Genomic DNA, 25,350 nt, shown 5'->3' with positions numbered 1-25,350 from the left:
CTGTCACTTGTAAGAGTCTACGTGTAGCCTCAGTGCTTGGTAAAACACTTTGGCAGCAAGGTTGGGATGGTATTACCAGCATTCTCCTGCAGCTCATGCTGATCCTCTTTAAGCCACCACAGTTGCTTCCTCTACTGCCTGCCTCCATTTTTCACTGATCAATTAAATCTTCTATTTATAACAGAATAAGGTATATAACTTGTAGAGGGTATTAGGATAAGCCAGTTTTGTAGCCAAATAACATTAATAATCACATAATCCTGAGTTAAAGCCATCATATTCTATTTATTCATAACCTGAAATTTGCACAGAGGTAGTGAATTCATCCTCAGCTGTTGACAGAACTGGCAACAAAGTCAATTAACCTTCTCCACATAAAAAAGAAGGCAGAATCTGTCGCTTAGCTTTCCAAGCTTCATTTCTAAAACTCTGCCTTCCCTCCACAAGGAGCAATTTGAGTAAGTGGTTTCTCTGCAGGCAGTCTTCAATGTTCTTGTCAGGAAGCAAAAGCAAAACAAACAAATGAAACAAACAATACAATGAGTAATAATGGCTAATAAACAGGGAAGTGCAGCAATCTAATCCTATTATAATTTTCTATTTTTATACACTTGGGACAAAATCCAGAAGGGATGTGAATCAGTTAAGATTGAAATTGGTCCTAATTCTTGCTGTCAAAATCTCTCTCAGTGACCAGAGAGGGGCTGAGAGGGGATCTCTCTAGCTGAATATTCACCTCCCAGTAATAGAAAGAGTGAAATTTTTATTTTTACATAGGTGATTCTTCTACATCCAAATTCCAAAACACTGTAAAAAAAAACTTCTCTACATGCACATACATATATATACACATATGTTCATACTGACTTATATATACACATGCACACACAGAGAGGCATTACAATGCATTTGTTTTAAAAGCTAGATTATTATTTTACTGTCCCCTACTGTGTGGAATACCTTACACACACAATTTACCAAGGAGAAAATATGTGATATTGAACTATTAGCAAAGCAGTAGTGGCGTTTTTTCAATCCACATGTTTTACTGAGAAAAGCAGCAGTATTAAGGTGCTCCCCACTCTTTGCCTTATCTGCACTTCAATCATTTGCCCATGGCGGAGTCAGTTGTTGTAATATAACCAGATTTAGGGTACTGAAGCTTTGTTCATAGAACTGTCTAGAACTATGTAACATTCCCAGTATTTTCCCTAACCAACAAGATGAGGAGTTTTATGTCTTCTGTTTCCATAATTGTGAGCAATAAATTTACTTCAGCATACGGATGGAGAAATACCACAGGGAGTAAGTGGTGTGTGTGACCGCCAGTTTTTGAGTGCATATGTCAGCATCTGGGGTCAGATTCTTCCCAATGCAGTTCTGCTTGTATGCCATTACTGCTTTGCTTTCCTCTTGTAATCTCATTCTTGTCACATACTGGACAATGTTTGGTATAGATGGGTCTTATTATTATTTTGATTATTTATTTTATAATGCTCTTTCCTACCTCCTCAAGAAAAACAAAACATTCAAGCAATAAGAACTTTATATCTCTTACCATTGTAACTCCAATCACTGTTGGCAATTTTTTGCTTGGTGAAGGTTTGGCAAGCATTAAGCAAGTTTGGTCCCACTAGTGAATAAAAAGTTCCACTTTTTCTTCCTGAATGAGTCTATCCTGGAAAAAAAAATACAGAGCTCATTCTAGGTACTGCTGAAAGAAGAATAAAGACTCCTTTTATACCTTTTGATTTCTGCTATTTTATAAATCTTTGCCATTTCACGGGGCTAGTAGGTGGGTTTGGTGCTCATCAACCACAATCCTTTCAAAACTGGACGACATTTAAACCTTCTGCCAAGACACAATGCCCTGTCCATAGATTACTTTTGACTTTGGAGGAAAATAGCCCATCATTAGATGATCTACCCTTTTGTAGATTCAGCTAGATTTAAAAATGGCAAGTTAGATGATGAATAATAGGGCAAACCATCAGGATTTCTTCCTGTACGAATGACAAATATGAGCGTCTCCTCTAGAAATCTCTCTGTATAAAAGTATTACTTTTACTTTACCTTACTTTACAGTGACAGTTCCCACACTATCATAATGTTCTCAGATTACCGTAATGGTACTGGGAACATTTTCACTGGTCAAAAAATTTTCATATGTTAATATCTCTGTAATGGCTTTTGACACAAAACGTATCTGTCAACAGAATACAGCCTGTTTTTAATGAAACTAGTTCTTCAAGAGGGAGGTGAAATCTGGGCCCAGATTCCTCATATTTTGGTCAGAGTTTTTAAGGGGTTGTGAGTTCTTTTTTATGGTAATTCTTCCCTGGTAACCAGTTATACGTCTATCCTTGTGTATATTTCAATAGTCAGAATCACTCTCATTTAATTATTAGTGAATTCTTGTGCCAAATTGACTCAGAAATGGAAGAATTCTTTTTAACTATCTCTTTAAATGCTTCCAACAATTAAGTATAATTTCTCTCCCTGACAGTGGTGTGGATGTTCTTTTACTCTCTCATGCTTACAATCAGGGAAAAGACATATTGATCACTATTAATGAGATCAGTCTGACAAGCAGATAAGTCTTACTGTTTAGTGATCTTTTGTAATCTCAGATTACAAATTGCCTGGCCAGGTCAGCTATTAAATAGCATGCATTAATTCAATGACTTCTAATTGCTTTTCTAAGTATCATTTAAAGCATTGAGTCATAATAATTTCACTAAATTCTTATTAGTTATACAACAGTCAGTCTTGCTTATTTAAAATTAACCTGATATGTGGAAGGTAAACAGAAGGGTCAAATTTCCCATAACTTTTCTGTTTAAAAGTTTGTTTCAAATTTCAGCCAGCAAAGAAGGCTGAACCCAAATTAATTACAGCTTTATTGAACTCAAGGAATCAAAGTTATCACTTCAATAACGGCTTCCTCTCATTAACACTATGACTTAATTGACTTTGTTTCAAATTTGTAATCTGATATAGGATTTTCCTGTTAGCTTCATTTCAGTCTTCCTATATATGGGTGCTTCTCATAAGCCTTTTGCATGTATAATTAGTAGTGAGGAACGTGGGGTTTTTATCTGAAGGGTAAGAGGTATAAATTGGACATTAAAGCAAATTTTTCAGACCAATGTAAAATCATATATAGATAGGACAATGGCTAATGACTTTAAATTGAAAGATAACAGATTTAGAGTAGATATGAGGAAGAAATGGGTGGTGAAACACTGGAACAGCTTGCCCAGAGAAGCTGTGGATGCCCCAACCCTGGAAGTATTTAAGGCCAGGTCAGATGGGGCTTTGAGCAACCTGGTCTAGTAAAGGGTGTCCTGACCATGGTAGGGGGTTGGAACTAGGAGGTCTTTAATGTCCTTTTCAACCCAAACTATTCTACAATTCCATGATACTTATCCATATTCAGGTCTTTACATAAAATTGACTTAAATTTTGATACTGTTTAACACCCATGACTCCTACTTACATTAGATTTTCAGAAATATCATGTGACTCTTATTAAGACACCATATGTCGTGTTTATTCAAGGCATGTACACAATAGTGATATAGAATCTGTTACACTTCAACCACCAAACATTAAAATAATACCACAATTTTTAGAGACTGTTATACTAATGAAAGGACTCCATTGACAGAAGATCAAAGAAAACCAAAGCTGCAGAAAACCATTCCTGCAGAACTTCACCCTCAAACCAAGTGCAAGGGAGGCTACTTTAGTTTCTAGCGCTCTATTATTTAGTTTCCCAAAATCAGGCCTTAGAAAATAAGGGCTGTCTGTGTCTCTGCTGATATTTCTTTTTTTCTACCTGTCTCTTTCCAAATAATAGTTTTGCTGTACATTTAAGACAGGGGTTTTTTCCCCACTTCAGCTTGGATCACCTATCTGGTGTTCAAGAAATACTAATTCCATTTCCAAAGAAACAAAACTTAAGAAAGAAAGTCCTACAGTGCCCTACAGGCCTCATATAAGGCCTTAATCATTTGAAGTACTTAAATCAAGTTCCTTCTAGAATGGAAAACAAAACCCTTCCTGTCCAGTACAGTTCATGAACTTAAAGGATCCTTCTGATTTTATGGTTGTAATTAAGAAATCTGTAATTGCAACACTCTTCTTTATTCCCCCCCAACCCACCCCCCACTGCCCAGCAGTGTCTCTGCTGCCTTTAATTGGTTGGTTTTTTGATAAAGACTGAATTACGTGTTCCTTTAAAGGAGCTGTCACTTCCACTCAAGCACTTATCAACACCCTTAAAGTTATTTCCAATTTGAATTATGAAAACTGGAATCATTTGGTGACAGGTATAAGCAAACATGGGGTGGGGTGTGTCCCTCCTAATTCACCTATAAATGTCACTGACTTTCTTTTTGTCTCTTACAATTTCAGCTTCCTGAGGTGATATGAGCTAATAAAAACAGCAACCATTACCTTTTCACCTTATATTTATTATTGTTAATAATAATATCTTATTCCTGCATATAAAACTGTCAATCAGAATGTACACTGAAATAACACTTTTCCACTAAAATAATACACATAAGTCCTGGTTTTGGCTGGGATATGTAATCAGAATCTTAAGAATACATTATTTAAATTTTCTTCAAATCATTGAGATGTTATTTTTGTTGTTATTTTTGTCAGTGAGGTAGAATTTCATAGTTGTTCTCCACTTGTTTTCAATCCAAACACAGCTTATTAGTATGTGGGAATGCTAAGCCTTTTGTCAGATTTTGACACTTTCATCATGTTACAAAGGGATACACCTGTTATGGACATTTATAAACATCCAGCTTGTAAAAGCAGTTTTTTTGTCAAAAAAGCTCAATTCTGAATAAACCTGCCTTAACATTTAAAAAATTCAAAGGCAGAGGATATAGAGAGATCACCTTCTTATATGGATTTTATCTTTAATTCTGTGGGAGAAGCAGCCTGCTGTTTTAATTAATACCATTAAATGACTGCTATACTAGCAGATATTGATTTCAGCAGGGGCTACTTGTCTCCTAGGCTGACATTTAATATCTGTTAAAGGGATTCGCCTGCTGAGTCACTTCAGCAAAAGGATTACATTAGGACTACGGCCAAACTTGTCGGTACTAGTAATTCTCATTGAAAACATCTCTCAATCAGCATTGAGAAAAGCTAAAAGCAAGGCAAAGTTTGACTTGGCAAGATTGTATGAATGGCAGTAGAATACAGAATAGCTCCCTATTAACTGTTTGCCTCAACAGTTAATTCTGGTAGTTTCCTACACTGCACAAGAGTAACGCATGGAAAGCATCCTGCCCCGATAGAAAATACATTCTGAACTCCCATGTCACTTCTTATGATTGTGTCAGTGTAGCTGCATAAATTCTCCTGTTCAGATTAGGAGTAAGAGCCACCTTGTCCTTTAAGAAGAAAAGAACGTGGATTTACAACACAGTGCAACACATGCCCTTGCTTTCCTCTGATTAAACCAATTGAGCAACTCTAGTTTACACCAGTTTGTTCATCCTTCTATTTAATTTGAAGTGAGAATCCAATCTTAACTTGAATTTTTTTCCTGAATTTGGTAGTTTTCCTTCAGCCTTATTTTAAATGTCTCCTCCCTAACAACTAAGACAATGCATCGTATATACACATCTAAATCTAAAACTGAAAGTTTTGTAAGAGTTCAAACAGAACCTATCTAATTTTTGTGACATTCTTAATTTCTTTTCTGCTTCTTGATGCAGCCAAAACCATGCAACTCCTGTAATGTAGAAGCTGGCAGCAACTTTTCAACTAAGGTATTCCTGTACCTAGAACTGGATTCCTCCACATTCAGAGTCCGATTCCAAGAATTTCTTACCCTCTGCCACAAAACAGAGACTATCACAGTAAATATCCCTGTTTTCACCTTAGAAAAAAAGACAGTAAAAGAGAAAAATTTATTACACCCTGATCATCAAACATTTGTGTTCACATTCACTGAATATGAATGTTTGGACCAGCTTTGACAGGAATGTTAAATCCAGAGTATCATGAGATAGCCTGGTACCTTACAATAAAAAGATAAAAGAGTTATCTGAATGATGAGAGACCATGTTGAATACCACTTTTCCTGGTTTGGTAGAAGAGGAAGGATGCAGGGCTTCCAAATTTGAGGGAATTAACCACAACTGTTATGTTTTGGGAGAGAAAGACATCATAACTCAACTGATTCTTTCAATTTGTTTTGCAAGAAAGATTCAATTACTAACTAGGGCCATGAATTTTAGCAATTACTATAATAGAATTTGCTTATTTTGAGGGTTTATTTTGTTTGCTCTACATTAGTTCTGTGGTGGTAGTGGATCAAGGGTTGGACTTGATGATCTCAGAGGTCCTTTCCAACCCGTCTGATTCTACAATTCTATGATTCTATGCTCTTAATAGATAGGTTTCCTAGAAAACTGAAATTGTCTGTGATTTTCAGAATCAAATTTAAAATAAAATATTTAAATAAAAAGTAAATGGTTGTAAGACTTCTTCCTTCCCATTATGGTTCCGATGGTATCTCCTATGAGAATTCTCTCTTATCACTGAACTCCTTGCCCGAAACCTGGATAAAAATCCTCTTCACGTTACTATATATTGTAATAATTTCCTGCCATCCTGTTCCAGATTAACAAGCAAATAGGAAAGGAAATAATGCCTTTTATACAGAAATCTATATAACAAGAAGATTTGTTCTCTACCAAATTTTAAGAGGTGAATTTTTTGGAATTTTGTCATAAGATTTTGCCAGAGAGTCTGTTTTTTTATTTAGAACAAATAAAACTATATATAAAAACCCCTGGAGAAATACTGCAGGTGAAAGGGTAAATTCCATTTCTAGGACATACTGTTTCTGTTTTTAACTTAATTTCACTAACAGCAGTTGGAGAAGTTTTTAAGAAACTTGACATAAATACATTTTACCAAGTTAAAGCAGCAAATCAGACATAAATGTTTTTTAAACAAATGTACCACAAAAGACCATTTTTTAAATTGGATTGAATTGATGATGCCTATGATATCTTGGGGAAAGGTGTGTTCCCAAGCAGGAATGTGAGGCAGAACTGGCAACATTCTATGTATGAGGTCAAACTCCATCCTGTGCTAAGACTAGTTCAGAGTTATGTTTCACTGCTAAAAAAAAAAAGAAAAAAAAAAAAAAGAGGTGGTATGAGTTATTATTCAATGTGCTGTGAAGTGATTGTAAATGTGACACAGTTGACTCATTTTCATACACTCTCTTCAGATTTTCATTCCTTCTTCTTGTTCTTTTGGTTCTTGTAAATGAGAAGAATGTTTTTTACAACAGATGAGGAAAAAAGCTATTTTTTCATTCATACATCACGAGTAGGAGGTAGGTGGAAAAAAGTAGATTGATTTCTCAGGCACTTTAACAGGTCATCAAATAGCAAAATATTTATCTAAATCTTAAGAGTTGATAAACCATCTGTAAGAAATAATTATCTGTATTTTCTGCAGAATCTAAATATCAGTCATTGTAAAGATTCCTTGAGCTTTACTGAACAGTCCAGATTAATTTTTTTCTGTTTTAGAATATAACTGCAAAGAGAGTTAAAACAAGTAGTACCTAACTAATAAATCTGCACAACATACAAGAGAGAAAGAAATTCAGTGTGAGAATGAATGACAGCAGGAGAAGCACTTAGATATTTACCAGAAACAGATTCAATGTTATTTACACATTTTTCTACAGCCTACTTCTCTGCTGAAGTACACTGTTCTTACAATGTTTTTTCTGTGCAGTTCTTCCTGGCACTAGGATTTTAATCCAAAAGCCGCTAAATCCAGTCTTAGTCTATACATTCATTTCACTGAAGATCAGGCCTTATACGAGCAGAAGGCAGAAAAAGGCTTCTGAATTTCTTTTAACACTTGCATTATAAAGGCACTTCGATCTGTAGTACAAAGACACCCCAAAGAGCCAGATATGATTTGCAGTTTCTAATTACTTGCTCTAGGAGAGCTCAACATCTCATTTTTTTATATTTGTGTAATCTTCTCCTGAGAGCAGTTCCCAACATGAGCAACACTCACTTATTTTCATAACATTTCAAAAATGTGCTGGGTTATTGCCCCTTCCACCTCTGTGTCCTCAGGGCACTGTTCAGCTCAAATTGTACTACTGAGAGAGAATTTGGCCTTCAGCACTGTGTTAACAATATATTAGCCAAGATCCACATGTTATAACTCAAGCATGGCGAGTCTCTATCCTGCTATGCTACTACGCCCCTGGGCTTGCAGCTAAGCACTTTGCCATCTCAAGCACTTCTTCCATTAGCTATGGAGCTCAGAGTGCTGTGGTGTTTTGTTTTTTTCTCTCTTTTCTGATGGTATGTGCCTTTGTCTTGTTGTTGTTGTTTTTCTCTTCACCTTCTGGCATCCCTCAGCTATGGAAAGATACTGACTTGTTTATGTGCAGTAAGGCTGCAGCTTTCAATGAATAGCTTGCAGTGCAGAAAAATATGAGAGTCACAAAGTGCTTGATTAGTGAAGTTTTCTCCAGTCAGCTGCCATGTGGGTGTAATATCACAGTGCCACTTTTTATGTTTTTCGTCAGACTCTGTGCACTTTGAACACTGTTGTTACTTTCTCTTATACTTGATCTTGCTTGGTGAGAAAGCTGGAATCCAGGAAGTGCACACCAAAGTGAACAATGTTTTTGTTGCATATTCACAGTATATTTTACCAGAGGTTCTCCACATGTTTTGGAAACATTAATTAATTACTCATTCTGTGAGGCATGTACACATTATGGTCTAAATTATATAGCTGAGGAAACTGAAGTTCACCAAGTATCAAGGCCTAGCATTTGCAGAGGCTGGGCACCCACTGGTCCCAACAAATCAGAATTAAAAGCATTGAGTACTTGCAAATACCTTCCAGCAAGGCTGCTCATAAAAAGCACTGTAGATCTGGAAACAGCTCAGGAGTCCTAATTCCCAGCCCCACACTCATTGTTTTTCCCATAACTCAATGAAAATTAAATGGATGGAGACAAACATCATGAACAGGGTCAGAGATCTTCAGTTTCTGATTGTGGTGAAATCAACAACTGTAATAGGTATTTTAATGTGCGCTAGTTAAAGTTTATCATCATAGACTGTGATGATTTTCTGTTATCAAAAAGAAATATCAAGAGGTTGATATCCCTGATTCAAGAAAATAGAAAAATTAAATCTTGTTTAGTTAAAAAAAAAAAAAAGTTTTTCTAATCTCTCTGACAATATTCTGTGTTGGTGGCAAAATACCCTGTTTGAAGTTCTGCATCTAATAATATTTCAGGATAGGGGAATTTCAAAGGTAGCTCCTTCTTTTAAGGTTACACAATTCTACTTTGGTCTTTGCTGCTTTATGAAACAGATAAAACTCAGAGTAAAGTCCTCCCTCATTGCCCAAACATTTGGATTTGAGCTGCCTTAGCCTTTTTTGTGGTAAGAGATATATGCTTGGAACAAACCCTAGGGTTTTTTGCTCTTCATACAGTGGATAAATCCTTTTTATGTGCAACCGTAGATATTGGGGCACAGAGCATCCTTTTGCATCACTCTTTTACGCTGTATGTGGTGATTTTTCCCAGATTTTTCATTCTGACTTTCAAGCAGAGCACATTGAGGGTGCATGTGTTAGGTTGTCAAGTAATCCCAGGGAGAAAAAAAAGGCATTTGTTCTTCGAGCATACTTTTTAGACTTGATAGGGAAGGATTTTTTTGTGATTTTCATATGATCAGATGGTTTTGAATATGATCAGCTTTTGAACAAAAATTCCATTCTTTTTTTATCTGGCAGCAATACAGTGAGAAAGAAAACATCCATCACAGAAATACTGGGATATGTAATTTCTGCAAATCCTTGTTCTATTCCTTGCCACTGTGTTAGAGGTGTAGAAACACACTAAATTTTTCCGACTATAATTAATGATATGATTATAGGGATGTGAGTTGTTTTAAATATGAAGTCTTTATAGTATGCAAGTTTTTGTTGCACATATGTATTAAATACATTTTCTAACTTCATTGTTCACTGTGTAAAACTTTTGTAATAAATTAAGAATATCTTTGAAAGTTCCTGCTGTGCATCTTTTTCCCCTCAGTAGAAAGATATGATTATAAAAACGAATGTGATGTAGTAACATTTCCCAGGTTTTTTCTGCCTTTTTTTTTTGGGGGGAGGGGGGAGGTAGGGGTGTAGAATCAAGGAAGGAATGAGGATATGCAGAATGGAGGATTTTTTTAAAAGCCAAATACTATTCATCCCTTTAATTCTCCAGTCTGATATTTGTAACTGAACACAGTTAAATGTTGACGTTATCTTTTCGCTTGAGTGAATTCAAATAAATTCTTGTACCATAGAGTATATTAATTTAATTTTTTTTCTTTAATTTAAAGCCCTGGAGATGTTTATTTTTGTTCTCTGTGTTATAAACTCTTCAGGCTAGGTGGCATGAAATCTATGTCTTGCACAGCACTGAACACACTATCAGATTCAAGCAAATAGTAAATAACAATAACACTATATTGTAAACACAATAAAGCACCATTTTCCTGGCTTTAAAGTGTGCCTGGCAAAATTTTAAAGGTCTGGAATTTTTGTCTGAACACATATGCTGAGTCAAAACAAAGCCCTCAAGTCTTGCTTTTAGGTAAAGCCATCTCCCCAGAAAGTTTCAAACCCAACTGTGATATCCAGACTTCAAGGATTTAGTAGATGAAGTATGTGATTTATTTCCAAGTTTTCAGAGTCTGAGTTCACCCACTTACTAAGAGAATGCTGGGGCTGATGTCAATGCTACAAGAACATTTCCTACCATATTTTTAATGAGAAAAAGTGTTGAATCTTGGGAATACATATTTTGTTCTTAGTTGCTTCTATTGTGAGAGGCCATAGAAAGAGAATACTAAAAAAAGCAACAACAACAAAAAACCCACAACCAAAAACAAACCCAGCAACGAGACTTTGGGGGTATTTTTCCCTTTATTGTCTAATTCAGAGACAATAGCTGAAGCTGCTCTCTGGAAACTAAACACAACTAGAAAAATAGGGGGGGAAAAAAGACTGAAAAGGGCAAAACTCAAGTATAATGCTGAACTTTCAATCCAGATTGTTTCCAGATTTTTTCAATCCAGATTTTGGTTATCATGACCACCTCATATTGCTTTTCTAAGCCCACAAAGACTTGCCACAGCCTCTAGGCACTGGAAAATTTCTTTTTCCTGATTAGACCTCTTATGGCTGACATAACATTGTTTCATAAAATTCCCTGCTCCCATCTAACAGACACTAACCTAGCCTCTAACCATACATTTCTTCTAATGTCTCCACTGAACCACTACCATCATCTCCATCTTCATTATATTCCAATGGAACTTCAACCTAACACATGCACCGTCAAAGTATCTTAAATTCTACATTGTCTGTCAGTGACAAACAGATGTTTTGGAAGCTTATTTGTTAAAAGTGATTAATAGAAGAGCTAGCCTTTCCCTTATGTGTTAGTTATCATTTTTAATCTTATTTCTTAGTCAGATTATTTTATCAATGAAAAATTATAACATACATTTTCCTTTGCTGATTCAGTTTTTTGTTCATGTAGAGTGTTCTGGATAAGATACTATTTTTAATTTTAGAAATATCGCAAGAAAATACAGTTAACCAGAGTTAACAGATATCCTAATGATAAATACATAAAGGGAACGATAGAAAATAATTAGAGGCTTTTACAATTAATTTACCAAATTCGTTGTCCAAATCATTTGAAATAGTCAGCATGGGTTGTAACTAAAATAAAATTGCAAAACTGCATTTTACTCAACAGTGAGTTCAAATATCTGCACGATAAAGAAATACTGTTCAGAATTAGTTTTTATGGGATTTAGACAACTAATTCACCAAAGCTCCTTTGAAAATCCCAGCCTGAGTTATGTTAATTCACACTTGAGGAAGTAAAAGGAATGTGTATACTGGTGCAAAAGTTAATTAAGAGGTAATTTTCCATTCCAGACAAATGCTATTTATTCTGGACTGTATTGGATAGATACTAAGTAGGAATATATGGCACAGGTTTTCTCCTGCATTGGGGATCAAAGCAAAAGCAAAACAAGGCTCCTAATGCACTCAGCTACCAGAGCTTTTTTGTACAGGACTCACTTTCACTCTGAAGGTTATGTGTATATAATAATGTGTATATAATCTGCTCTGGTGAGTCTTTTCAGTTGATTTTTAAAATAAGACATTTCTATTTAACTTTGCTCAGAGTAATACATTTTTCTTGAACTCTCTGCCACCCATGTCATCAGTTCACAATTTTCCACCACTCTAATCTACAGCAATGCCTCTGCTAAACTCTTGTAAATTAAATCCCTGGCATTTCACCCAAAGGAACCTTCTCTTTAAGAAAACAACACTGATATTTTTAGAACATATGCAAATCTTTAAGAATATATGCAAAGTAAATACACTAAGTGCCACTGGTTTCTGCTTAGTGGGGTCGCAGCATTTTAGAAATCCTAACAAAGCATCTGAGTACCATATAGTTTACAAGAGTGAAATTATCAATAAACCCAAGAGAGAAAAAAGACTTTTGCAAAGTCAACATTTAACCACTGCTATAAAATAAAAATCAATGTTCTCCTTCAGAGATCCCTGGTAGGAGATCAGGGGTCGAATAACCAACTGACAAGTTTTTCCTGGTGCCACATATATGATGGACACTTCCCATCTTTCTCCTTAGCTCCAAATAGTACACAACAAAGAGTATAAGACCCTTGGCAAGGCAGAGGTTGCCTAACAGATGCTCAATTGACCAAATGGTTTCAGGATCACAGGATGATTCTGACAGCTGTAGTGGAAAAAAGCCCTGAACCCAGATCATGTAATCGGTGAGAAAATCACCCCAAGGAATCCTTAAGGCAATAATGCTGGATACTCCAATAATTTTAGTGAGTACAGAACATGAGACATGTTGTACAAAAGCAGAGTCTAATTCCTTGTTGACTCATTAGTATGTTAAATTATGTCAGGCATGGACAAGTTGTTCATATATCTGTGGGAAACTGATGCAGGTAGTGGGGGGAAGGGGGAGAGAAAAAAATTATACCTGTTCCAAGAGAAAGCACAAGAGAAAATACCAAAAAACTGCATATGTCTGAGGCCATACTATTGTTTTAAGTAGTTCTGTGTGGTAGGATCATAGTCCTCCCTTACCCAAATTATAAGAATCAGAATGAATCAAGGAAAATCACAGTTCCTTCTTCATGTGCTTAACAGCTGCTGATGGCTGCTGGGACCCCTGCCCTTCCTTGTGAGGTGCCTCTGCTGACACCAGGAGGAGAAGCTGGAAGGATTGCAACCTGCACAAAGGAAGAATCTCCTTCCTCCTTTTTCCTCTCTTGCATCGCTGTGCAGAACCAAAAGGTAGAAAACAGCACTTGAATAAATGATTTTATTATGCAGGATACAAGAATAGGAAAGGGCTGAGTAAACAGATGCAAAGAATAAAATTCCAAAGCTTGGTGTCATTAAGAGGCCCAGACTCCCCACTTCATGTGTCTGTATATCATTTCCTTTCCTACAGAGGCTAAAGTCAGTACCGTGACTGTCAGTATAGGAAGCTGGAACAGTCACATTACTGTGCAATTGTTCGCAACAGCAGAGCTGTGTCACAGAGGCAGAGGACTTCATGGAAGAAATTTCCCAGTACTTTTAAGACTTTGCCAGCTGGCTAACGCTGCAACATCGGGTTCATAAAGTTCTGGTGTTTTTTTGAATAGGAACTGTATTTACGTGCAGAAAGAAGGAAGGTTTTGAGAGTGCAGGATAAAGGTGTGTTTATTTCGTGCCTGATTTCTACCATACAAAGGACTTTGTGTTACTTGCGTAGTCATACAATAGTCTGGAGGGTAATAGAAAACTCCTGAATAGGAGGAAAGAGAATGGACTTGGAACAGGAAGATAATCACTGATTCAAGTGAAATACAAAGGAAGCACTGTGAAGGCCTGGTCCGTAACCTTGACAAAGTTTTACATCATCTGTATTTGATTCAACTTCATAATTTATCTGTCCTCTGAAATGATATAGTTTCAGCAACGTTACTATAAAAACCAAAATGTATAAGAAAGGGGAAGGGGGGTTCTAAACTGGTGGTAAGATGTCTTTTATTTTGTTTTTCAATAATACACAGTGTGCAGTCTAAGAAGATACTGAAGGTGCCTCCGGGTTCCCCATTTTGAAGAGGGAAATGTGTTCACACAAGAATTGTCCATTGAACATCTTAAACCTGATTCAAAACCATCTAGGTATTGACACAAGTTCACTTTCAAAATTGCACATCCCCAAAAATCCAATGGAATATATCCAACAGAAAACTTTGGCTACCACTACTAAAGTTCTTTTTATATGAACAGTGCTCTGATAATAGAGGCAGCTTTATAGTGTGACACCACTTCCTCTATACACACGCTGTCTGAAGTCACAGCTAACAAGTCAGAAGAGAGGAAGGTGAGCTGTGTGGTGGAAAGCAAAAACAAGACCAATTAAAAATCTCTTTTATAATTTTTCCATCACACATGGATTGCTAGCGTTCCTGCTTTTGCACTTTCTAACATACTTTATTATCTTCTAATTATTAATTTGTTGGACTCTGAAAATTAGTAATTAAAAAATAATTTTTAACAAGTTAGCACTTGTTTTCTGCATGAGCTGCTAGGGAGAGTGTAAGTGCACATAAGTGATGTGCAGAGTTCTCAGCAGAAAGGAGGTTGACAATGTGTGCACAGAGGATCTATGATTTTCAGGCTGTTGAAGTCTGACCTTAATTCTGCAAGACTTATGGTTTTCTGAAGAAGAATCTGGCAGTCAATTTGGCAGTGAATGGGAGATGGAAAAGCTGGGTCTGGCTAAAACCAACTTCTAGGTCAATTAAACATGCTGTGTAACACAGTCTGGGGATTTTGTTCAATCTTTTGTGAACACAAACACCTAGAGAGCTCCTCTCAAAGCTGGGATGTCAAAAACTGCTTATCTCCATTTAAAGAGACAAGACAGAAGATGTGTTTTCTTAGTGCAATAACAGCAATTGCTCGGTAATGTTGGAAATGGGACTCACGTCTCACCACCTTGTTCTGTGTCTCCTGACCCTCACTTTGCTGCCCTGCCCTGGGATGTTTTCCAGAATGAGTACAAACCTTTGTCCAGGAGCTCTTTCACACTTAGAGTCACTGAAGGAGCAACAAGGAGATCTGCTTTTTCATTTGTCTTATTCGTGGAAAAACAAAACTTCCTTTGGCTTATGCCTATGGGTGACTCTGAGTTTTGCATTGTGCTTCAGTGAATATCTAGCCTGAATCTGTCTCATCTGCTGAGTACTTCAAGCTCAAAGTAAACCCCTGTTTGTGTAGGACTCCTGTGTTCAGACTGCAGAATCAAATCTTTCTTGTTAAGACAAGATTTGCTGAAAAACCAGAACTTGTAATGCTTGTACTTTTCTACTATCAAGAGACAATGGCATGCAGATGCCAGCATGTTCCTACCTGGAAGCACTGCACTATTCAGATAGTACATCTAAAACATATGCCAGGTTTTGCACTGCAAAGTCTTGTGAAGAGAGGAAGAACAAGAAGATGGATACCTAGGGCTTGTTTATCTCAGAGACATGGCCTGCAACTCTCATTCCCTGATTTTATATTATAGAGTGGAGAACCTCTAGGGCATGACAAAAGTGTCATGTTGTCTTATAGATAAAAAGCTACAAATTAATTTTTTGCATTCAGATCAGAAATAAAGATTCTTAAAAATTTACAATAGTGCAGGGTTGTTTTTTTTCCTCTGGTTTCATCCCAAGAATCTGGGACATGTCCATTGAAGCACATAACTGCAGTGGATGGAGATATTATTACTGCAACCACTGCTGTCTTCTCTCTCTCTTTTCTTGAGAGCGCTAAAAGGCAAAAATATCTGCCCACAGTTCAGCCACTCTATTTCGTAGTTTTCACACAGATTGACCTCTGTGAGTGGTTTAAGCTCATGTGTGAACAGAATAGCAGAGATGTGAGCATGATACTCCTCCCACTTCTCAAAGGCAGATGTGCAAGGAAATCAGCTGCAACACCTGTAGCTGAAAAATCTGCAGCAGGGCAAAGGATGAAAGTAGGAGACTACTGAGAAAAGAGCTGCCAACCCCCAGCTGTTTACTGTCATTACTCTGCAGATGTGCTGGAGGAATTGCCTGTGTGAGGCCCGGGAACTGGTTTCGGCCTCAGAGAACAAAGGTTAGCTACTACCTAATATTTAAACAGTTTAAGCTTACAGATAAGTTGTAACTGGAGTGGCTTAAGGAGATCCTGTACGGGAGCCTCCACAAAAAGATCTGAGAAATAGAAAATAGGAGTCCTGAGAAGGGGGGAAGTTCTGTAAATGGGTGTCTATTTGCACAGCACTAAACCTCACAGGGAACAAATTCTGATAGAATGAAAGAATTGTGGCTACTAGCAGTTTTTGCTGATGTGAAGCACTGCAAATTTGCAGTATTTCTGGTAGTCTGAAAGGAACTTCTGTAGCAGGCCCAAGCTCAGAGCAGGGCCAAATTCAGAGTTGGATCCAAGCTGCAACTTAGACCAGGTTGCTCAGCTATTATCAATGTCTAACCAACTTGAAAAGAATTTTTTTAACAGCTGTTTGCTAAGGGACAGCTTTCTTATCCTTTAACTAAGTATTCACTGTGCATCTCATTTTATTTCACATCAGAATGAAGAGACCAGACTCATGAGTTTGACATTAAAAGAGAAGAATCCTGCAAGAGTTAGATTGAGAGAGCAGTGCACACACCCTCCTAACTTTAAAGCATAGCGAGTACAAGACATCTCATGATGAGGTAACTGCAGCATGCAGCTCTGCCTGGGACAGACCTCAGCAAGTGTCTCTCACAGCACAGCTAAAGCACCTTGTCAAGGGATGACTCACAACATTAGGCAAACCGAGGTAAAAATACAGCTTCTTTAGCATTTAATTAAAGGCCTTAAATAAAAAAAAATGTTACAGAAAAAATGTTTTAAATAAAAAAATACAGTCCTACACCACACAGAGAAGCAAGAAGAGACCTGCCTCAGCAACTTTCTTTAAGCATTTCAGGCTGCATCTGCACTGTTTTCTCTCTCTATGCAGATAGAAATGCATTCTATGTAGTTTATGCTCTCAATTACTAGGCAAAAAAGTCAAAAGAAAAAAAGCCTATTAAGAAAATCTTGCATTTGACTGTAAGTTTCACTGAGATCTTTAGAAGAAAAATACTTTCCACTGTAATGCAGACAGTGGACACACCTGTCCAAGTGGGGAGAAAAATAAAGCTTAAGAAGTCATGCTTCCATGATTGACTGATGAAAAAAAAAGAGTGTACAGGGAGATTTCCAGATTCAGCGTATCAAAGTAAATTTGGCACTGCTTGTGAGATCTTATTTTAAACCAGTGTTTTCATCTCAGAAATAAAAACTCTTACTGTTATTAGGCCCATGTTTGAAAAAAAATACTTCAAATAAAAAGTATTTTTAAAATCTGTATAAAATTAATTGTATTGCTGGATTAAACACTTTTACTTACTTATTTATTATTCAGCCAGAATTATTTAGCAACAAGCTCTAGTTCTTTTAATCTCTCTACCTCTCCAAGAGGTGCTGATAATAGACAATATTTCTGGTTTTCCAGCTGCAATTAAGAGTGTTATTCTTCGCAAAAGAAAGGGAAACATCTGTGTTTGTATAATGTTATGTTAACCACCTAGCAGCTGGATCACAGCACTAGGAACATAGCCCAGCAATTCTAAAGGACTCTAGAGAATTAGAGCCCAGAGACCATAAAATAGTGACAAGAGTTTAGTACATAGCCATATCAGGCTGCTTTGAAAAAATAACAGGTTTTTAGGGTTGATTAACCTGGCATCAAAGTATGTATGGCATGTTACGATAAATCAGTTTTATAAGCAGGGCTGGAAAATTAGATACACCTAAACTATATTGCAGGGATTGAAACCACAATGTCAAAACTTCAGGGGTTTTTTGGGTTTCTTTTTTGGTTTTTGGTTTGTTTTTGTGAAATGCAGGTAAATTTAAGTTTGCTTACAGAGCAAAGTTCTTTCTCCTTCATACCTTAGGTTTCTGGACAGACAGGTTCTAAAACTTCCTGGGAAGGTTTAAGGAGTGTTCAGTTAACCCTCTGCTACTCATCCCACCGATCAGAAGGAAACATTGCCTGACCACAGAAAGAAGTAGTTAAACAAGTAGTAACATCTAGCACAAGGGAGGTAACAGCTCGAATTAGCAGCACTTTTCTTCACTGCACATGGTTTGGAAACTGGAGGCTTACAAAGACCACACCTACTTCAGCCAAGACAAACTGGTAGATTATCTTTACTAGAAACTTTATGCTTTGGTAGTCCTAAATGAATCTGGTTTGATGGCTCATAAGGCAGAGTGTGAGTACTGATGATTATCTTGACGCTTTTATGCTTTCTCATATATCAGCAACGTTTATGAGGACCTTGAAAAATAGCTTGATATTTAAACTGCTCATGATGTCTATTTTGCATGATGCTTTCTGATGTCTATTTTCCTGTAACTGTAACCTTAATGGTGATTTTTATCTTATTTTAATAATTTTTACCTATGAATGACAACTGTCGTATTTCAGTTTTGACAGAATTCTTGGAAAGTTATTTCTGAAGGAATATCCACATTTTAATGTCTTTAAATGAAACTTTGGTTCAGAATAATACATGGAGGTTTGCTGACATAGTGCACTGTGTCAAATTAAATAACAAAAATTGATTTATTTTATTTAGTTATTGACTTAGAGAGCCCTGAAAATTCTTTATGGAAGACCTGCAGAAGAACCTCTATAATGTAGTTTTGTGATTAAGTAGCTTTCAAGCTAAATAAAAAAAAATATCTCTGCTCATCAGAGATGAGCACACTCAGAACCCAAATCTCCTCCCTATAGTTGCAAAGCAACACGCTGTACTGCCCTTGTCCTAAAAGCAGTTTATTCCTTCCTAAGCAAGCAACTGCCAGGTACAGAGTTCTGCCTCTCAGGCAGAAGGATTCACAGTGTAAATAGATGTAAATGGTTCTATCAGGTGCACAGCTGGAGAGCTCTTGCCTACTGTGTGCGTGCCAGAGAGCACAAGGCTGTCCAGGCTGAATGTAGGACTATGTGAATATCCAAATGCCCGTGCTATGTCAAAGTAGTGACTGTATGTGAAATCAAACCTTTGCTTTCAATAAAGCTGCAGGGAACAAATAGTTTCGTTGCCAGTTAAGAAGTAAAGACATTTCAAGGCAATGCTTTTGAGATTTTTTTGTCTTTCTTTTTCACTCTCATTAATGATTAGACTGAACCAAAGCACCACAATTCTGTTTCCTATGTCTTCCTTCACTCATAAACTAAAAAAAAAAATGTTTATAGGTCTACCAACTACAGAACACTGTGTATTTATTTTGTGCACTGGGAATTTTGCGCGATCTAGCAACACAGAATTGTGCAACAGCTGGTAGGAAATGATGGTATTATTTCTAAAGCATACATTGAGATATTATTAGAAAGGGTTATAGGATAAACTTTTGCTTTGATGCTAAACATAAGTTAGATTCAAAATAATTTCTGGTGCTAATAACTTAACTAATTATCTTTGCATTCAAGCACTTACTAATTTTTTTTTCCACTATACAAAAAAAAATATATTATCGAGCATCATATAGGCTTGAATAAAGATATTCAATATATGTTGTTCTTTTTCCAGCACAACTAATATGCAGGCAGTATGTGAGCTAGATCAGCTCAGACATATCCATTTACTTCTCCTTTGGAATGTGCCACAGGTTCAGGCGGTACACAAAGGAAAGTAGTTTGTGGGTGTGATTTAACATTTGTAAACCCAGTGCACTCATCTGTCTGCATTGCTCTCGTGCTTTAAATGTTTGTTATATGTATTGCAACAACACCCAGCAGCCCCAGACACACACCAGGACTTACTGCTACACCTGCACACACCAACCAGTCACCCTTGTATGAAAGACTATGCACACACCAACCAGTCACCCTTGTATGAAAGACTAAGCCTAGAGCTTGTCTTGTAGGTAAATATTTGATTGTTTTCCCTCCTCTGCACACATCCCCCAACATTGTCTCACTAGTTACAACTAACAGTTTCAGGGAGGTCTATTCTCAGGATACCTCATCAGATTGGAGGACTTGAGCTTTATTTTTCCCAAGTCCCATCATACGCCAGATCAAAATAACACACAGCTGTGTGACAATTCATCTAGTTTCATAAAACTAACCAATACAGTACTAAAAAAATACTATATTTCTAGCACCAGTCCCACACAATGCAATTACATAGCCAGTGGATACTCACTTGTTCATCACAAAATACCCCAGAGATTCGAGTTTTCTTCTATGAACATCAAGAAAGCGAGTAAGCCACTGTGTGCACCAGGGAAAGTAGTCTTTACCAAAAAACACAAGAGAAAGACTGGGTTATTTGACTTAAAGTTGCTTGCAAATGCTTCAGAAAATCACAAGGACACTATCACAACCAGGTTAACCATGAATGTTTTCCAACACCTTAGCCATTTTTTCCGACTAACATTTCCAAATGTGGAAAAATTACAGTGCTGCCATCCAAAATCCATTTCACAGGCAGCCTGACTGAGAACACTGCTCTGTTGGTCTTTTTCATAGAGTAAAAACAAAGCCTAGACAACCTAAAGTAACTTTTCTCCCATGCCTAGAAGGTGTCACTGTCTAAGTTCCAGGGCCAATGGCATCACATGATTCAGATGCTCTTGGTCATATGGACAATTGCCTGCTGACATTCAAGTCCACTCTTCTAGCCTTTGATATCTGTGTTATTCTCCTTGGTCTATGCCTGCATATATATCATTTAAGATCAGATCACATAGTCATGACAAACACAGAACTTCAGTCCAGTCCAATAACTGAATCTTTGACACCATTTCTGAACTTAAACATGCAGAAGAAAAAGGCAACATAGGAGATGAAGGCAAGGCTGGAACTCACTGAATATTCTCTGAGACAAAGGGACAGTAGAAAGAGTTGTCAATATTTAAACTTATGTACAAAAATGTCTGAGGTTTGTTTTCCAGATTGGCATTTTGACTACATTTTAAAAGTTCTACTTGAAAGGTAAAAAATCTCCACTCTCTTTCAAAGTTAAACTCTCCTATTGTATCTATATCCAAGTCTGACCTTAAACTATCTAGATCCTGACAGTACAGGATCTTTCATACTTTCACATTCCTTTGAAATAGAGCTTCTCTTTCCCTGATCTAGTAGGAACTATCAATCCAGAGAGGGTTTTCTATGGGGTTGTTTGGTTGGTTGGTTGTTGGGGTTTTTTTCAGAAGATTTCTTCATGGTAATGACATTGAAAATGCCTATTTTATAAACGTGATTCTGACTCTTCACTAACCACTCTAAATAACTAAATAAATGTTAGCAGGATAACCTATAGTTTGATTGGAACATCTATAAATGGATACATTTCATATAATTCAAACATTATCATCTGTTCAAAAGGTAGAATGTAATAATCAGATATAATGCATTAAGTATAATGTAAATATACTAAGATCCTAATCAGGCACTGATAAGGATAGGATTTTCAGTATAGACTACCAGTCCGTAAAATGTCTGGGGTTTGTACCATACAGATATGTGAAATAGTACTGAAACACACGGACATAGTTCATTGCTTTCTATGTGTGATTTAAAATGAGCAAAAGACTGTGTTATCCATGTCAGTGAATATTTGATTAGGATTGTTCTTGGGTCTCTGGTTACTTCCTGATATCTTTTCTAAACAGTTCTGTCATTTTTCACTCAGGACATGAATATCATGTACATTCCTATACTATATATAAACTGAAAAACCTGTGCATAGAATATATACTTAGAGCTAGGCCCAAGGATGGTATATTTTCTGCTCAAACTGCAGAACATCTTCTGATGCCTTTTGAGTAAATGGAAAACCTGACCAGTTTGAAAGGTTTTCACTATCCTCGGAAAGGGCATTCATTTCTTACAGGGTCTGGCAGAATACCCATAAACTTCACTTTACAATCTTGTCATTTTCCACTTTAAAAGAATGGAAACAAAATACATATACAGAATATCAAATTTAGAAGTCTCTTGGTGCACGTATAAAGACAAATATATCTCCCCTTTTTTATGAGTACATGGTTTCACAAGCTCTACAGAGTATCATAATCAACTGCAGAGTCAAGAAACTTTTCAAATTAATAAACACCAGATGATTTATTGTTCACTAGTATTTAGTTAAAAACTGTGTTGTTGTTGCATTAATTGCTGTGAAATTTTCATAGTAAGCTGTACAGAGCTGACTGGGAACATATGGTATAAATATGAGGCAATAATATGCATGAATTATTCTCTTAGTTCTCTTCAAGTCTTGTTTTAATCTTGATGCCACAACAAAGGCCACTTCAAGAAAAAAAAATTATGTATCAGTACAAGTTTCATTTATTACAATTGGTTTGGGAAAAGTAGAGCTGTAGAGAGCTTGCAGGGCTAAGAATATTTTTCAGAATACAGAACTGCCAAGTGAGATGATAACTATTAATTAAATATAATGGAACTTACACTGTAATTTTAATAGTTGCACAGTAATAACTAAAATCTAAGCACTAATATAGCAATCCAAAAAGAAATATTTTTTCATTTTTCATAATTACTGAAATAGTTTCAGCATCAATAGGAATTTTCCACGCACTTCCAACAAGTACTGCTGTTATCCAAACAAACTTATCAGCTTAAAATTACCTAGGTTAGACCTTGCAATCATTTGTGGAAGTAAAAATATGAAACAAGATTGCTGAAGGGGAAAAAACCAAACTAATCGAACAAACAGAATGGCTCCAAGCACAGGCAGACTGAGCAGGCACTTAAAGCATGGCACAAAACACTGGCTAATAGCACTTCATGTCCTTGAGGAAAAACATGGTAATTACAGTAATTGCTTGAAGCAATGGCATTCAAGGCAAGCTGGTGGTCAAAGAAGCAATGAAGAAAGTAGTACTGGGCTGGGTGAGAATGGTGAGGAAAAAATGGTCTTTTACGCTCATTCTTGATGTGTTCAGTCAAATATGACATTGTCCATCTTTTGCAAGCTAGGAGGGACTGTATAAAAGAAATACCTGCCATTATCAGTATTGATTTATCCTCATACCAACAGAAGCTGAAAATAACATCACCTGGTCAAATGAGAAGTTCCATGAGACCATACCAAAGTGTAGTTACAAGAAAGACTGATTCCCTGCAGATTTGCAGCTCACAGATAGCTGATTTAGCTGTTGCAGAAAGAGGTAAGCCTCAATTAAGCTTCTCTTGTGGCTGAGTTGAAGGATTTATCTCTTCTTCCTAGAAATGTGTTTTTCCCAAAATTTTGAAGGACCGAAATTATATCTGAGAACTCGACAACTTCTTTGAAACCTGATGAAATCAACAACACTCAAAAGTGACTTGAGCTCACCCACACATAGTGTGAATTTTTAACATATCTTTCTTTGACCTTATAAACTTAGTAAGCATGGAGTTTTTCTGGCTGCAGAAAAAATACTGAAAAATGTGCAGGATAAGGTGAAATTTTACAGGAGGATTAAAAAAGAACTTTTTTATGATTTTTCACCATTTCTGGAGACCTATTTTTCACACACTGGCCGTGAATACTATTACAATCATATCACTCTCTTCCTACTGTCCTCTCATCTTCAATTTTCCACCCTCTGCAGTGCATCCACTTCAGGCTGGTACTTTCTTTTCCTCTCTGTGACTGCACAGTGTTTCGCTCACTAGGACTAAGTACGTGAATGAGTTTTCCACTGCTACCACAATATAAAATTATGATAATAGCTACTTGCAATTTCAGATCTTGTCTACTCTGAACACAGGCAAGTATCAATTAGCCTAAATATACTGACTAGCAGTAGTTCTTCCCTTATTGATCTGTATACAGTCATTTACTGTAAAACACGTATGATATCCAACCATTCACTTCATTTGTTTCTGACTTTGCAGCTCACTGTGGCAGCAGATGGCTTTGGTACAGTTATTAACAAAAAAGTAATATGTTAAATATGTAAGACTTGTCATCTTTACCATCTAAGCTATTCTGCAGCCATACAACCAACCCAAAACATAAACAAACAAGGCAATGGCTAGCTAATTTAGGAAGCATCCATGCTTTCTCAAACTGCAGGGAGTAATGTAACATCCCCTTTTTGTTGTGGAAAGAATGCTCCCCTGACCAGCAGACTCCAAACCATAACACATGGTTCTGCCAACAGCTGCTGCTGTAAGGCTCTACAGGCAAAATTCCCCAAATCTCTTCCCACTAATTTGGTCGTGTTTCTGGATGTGCTAAGTTCAGTACCACAGTCTTGATTAGCAGGGGTCAAAAATCCCCAAGCCTCTTTTTTGTTTTAATACATGTTTCTTATCTTCAGTGACTGAAAAATTAAAAGAAAAAAAATCCTTTTCAAACAGAAACTTTTTAGCTTGAGTAAATTTCCACTTCCTTTTTTTTCCTTTAGAAGCTCCAAACCATAAAAGATAACCAAATAAATGATTCTTAAGGGTCTAGGATCTACACTGATCAGAAATTGCTTGCACTTGAGCCAAGACTAAACCTGAATTTTAACAGTGTAAAGAATTTCTAGATGTAAGGAATACAATGGGAGGAAAATACTTAGAGCTTTGTCAATGCCATAAGGAAATCAAAGACAAGCAGGACAGATTACCTGCCTTCTGCAAAGAACTATATTGAGTATATTTTCACTGAAGGTGTTGAATGTGTAAAGTCAGTATTTTCAGAACTAAAAAGGGTTTTGGGGGGGGGAGAAAAAAAAATAATTTCAGCTGTCTAGGCTTTTTGCTTCTACACACACACTCCAAAGCCCAACAAATGAACTACAAGAACGCTATAATGGATTACCTAAATTTCAAAACTAAAAATTTTGGGACTTACTGTGTAGTAGATAATTTGAGATTTCTTATGGAAGAACAATAACCTGTTATCCAATCTCAGAGAGATATAAGCTGAACCAGGAAAAGTCCTTTTACAGAATCTGTAAGAGTCAGAGTCTGGAAGATAATTAGTTTTCTGATTTTATTTTAAGTAACATTCTCTGTTTTGAGATGTGCTTTCCTTTAAAATATTTTAATGCATATAAAAAATGATTTGCTGCATAAATTCCATTTAGTTATGAAGTAGC

At 36.5% G+C, this 25,350-nt stretch overlaps 1 long non-coding RNA gene across 1 annotated transcript in view; it reads right to left on the bottom strand.

Moving 5' to 3' along the window:
* Nucleotides 1–335: 335 nt before the first annotated feature.
* Nucleotides 336–25,350, bottom strand: part of LOC113945261 — a 29,940-nt gene continuing 4,925 nt past the window's right edge. Inside the window, exons 2-3 of the long non-coding RNA XR_003527017.1 lie at nt 1,559–1,678; nt 336–492 (exon numbers count right to left, since the gene is read on the bottom strand). This is a non-coding gene — a long non-coding RNA (uncharacterized LOC113945261). The remainder of the gene's footprint in view (nt 493–1,558; nt 1,679–25,350) is intronic.

The sequence above is a fragment of the Corapipo altera genome, unplaced genomic scaffold (genome assembly GCF_003945725.1).
Source record: "Corapipo altera isolate COAL_440 unplaced genomic scaffold, ASM394572v1 44, whole genome shotgun sequence".
In the NCBI taxonomy this organism is placed as follows: Eukaryota; Metazoa; Chordata; class Aves; order Passeriformes; family Pipridae; genus Corapipo; species Corapipo altera.
Note: the sequence above shows the minus strand (reverse complement) of the source record. Positions and strands in the feature narration are given on the sequence as shown.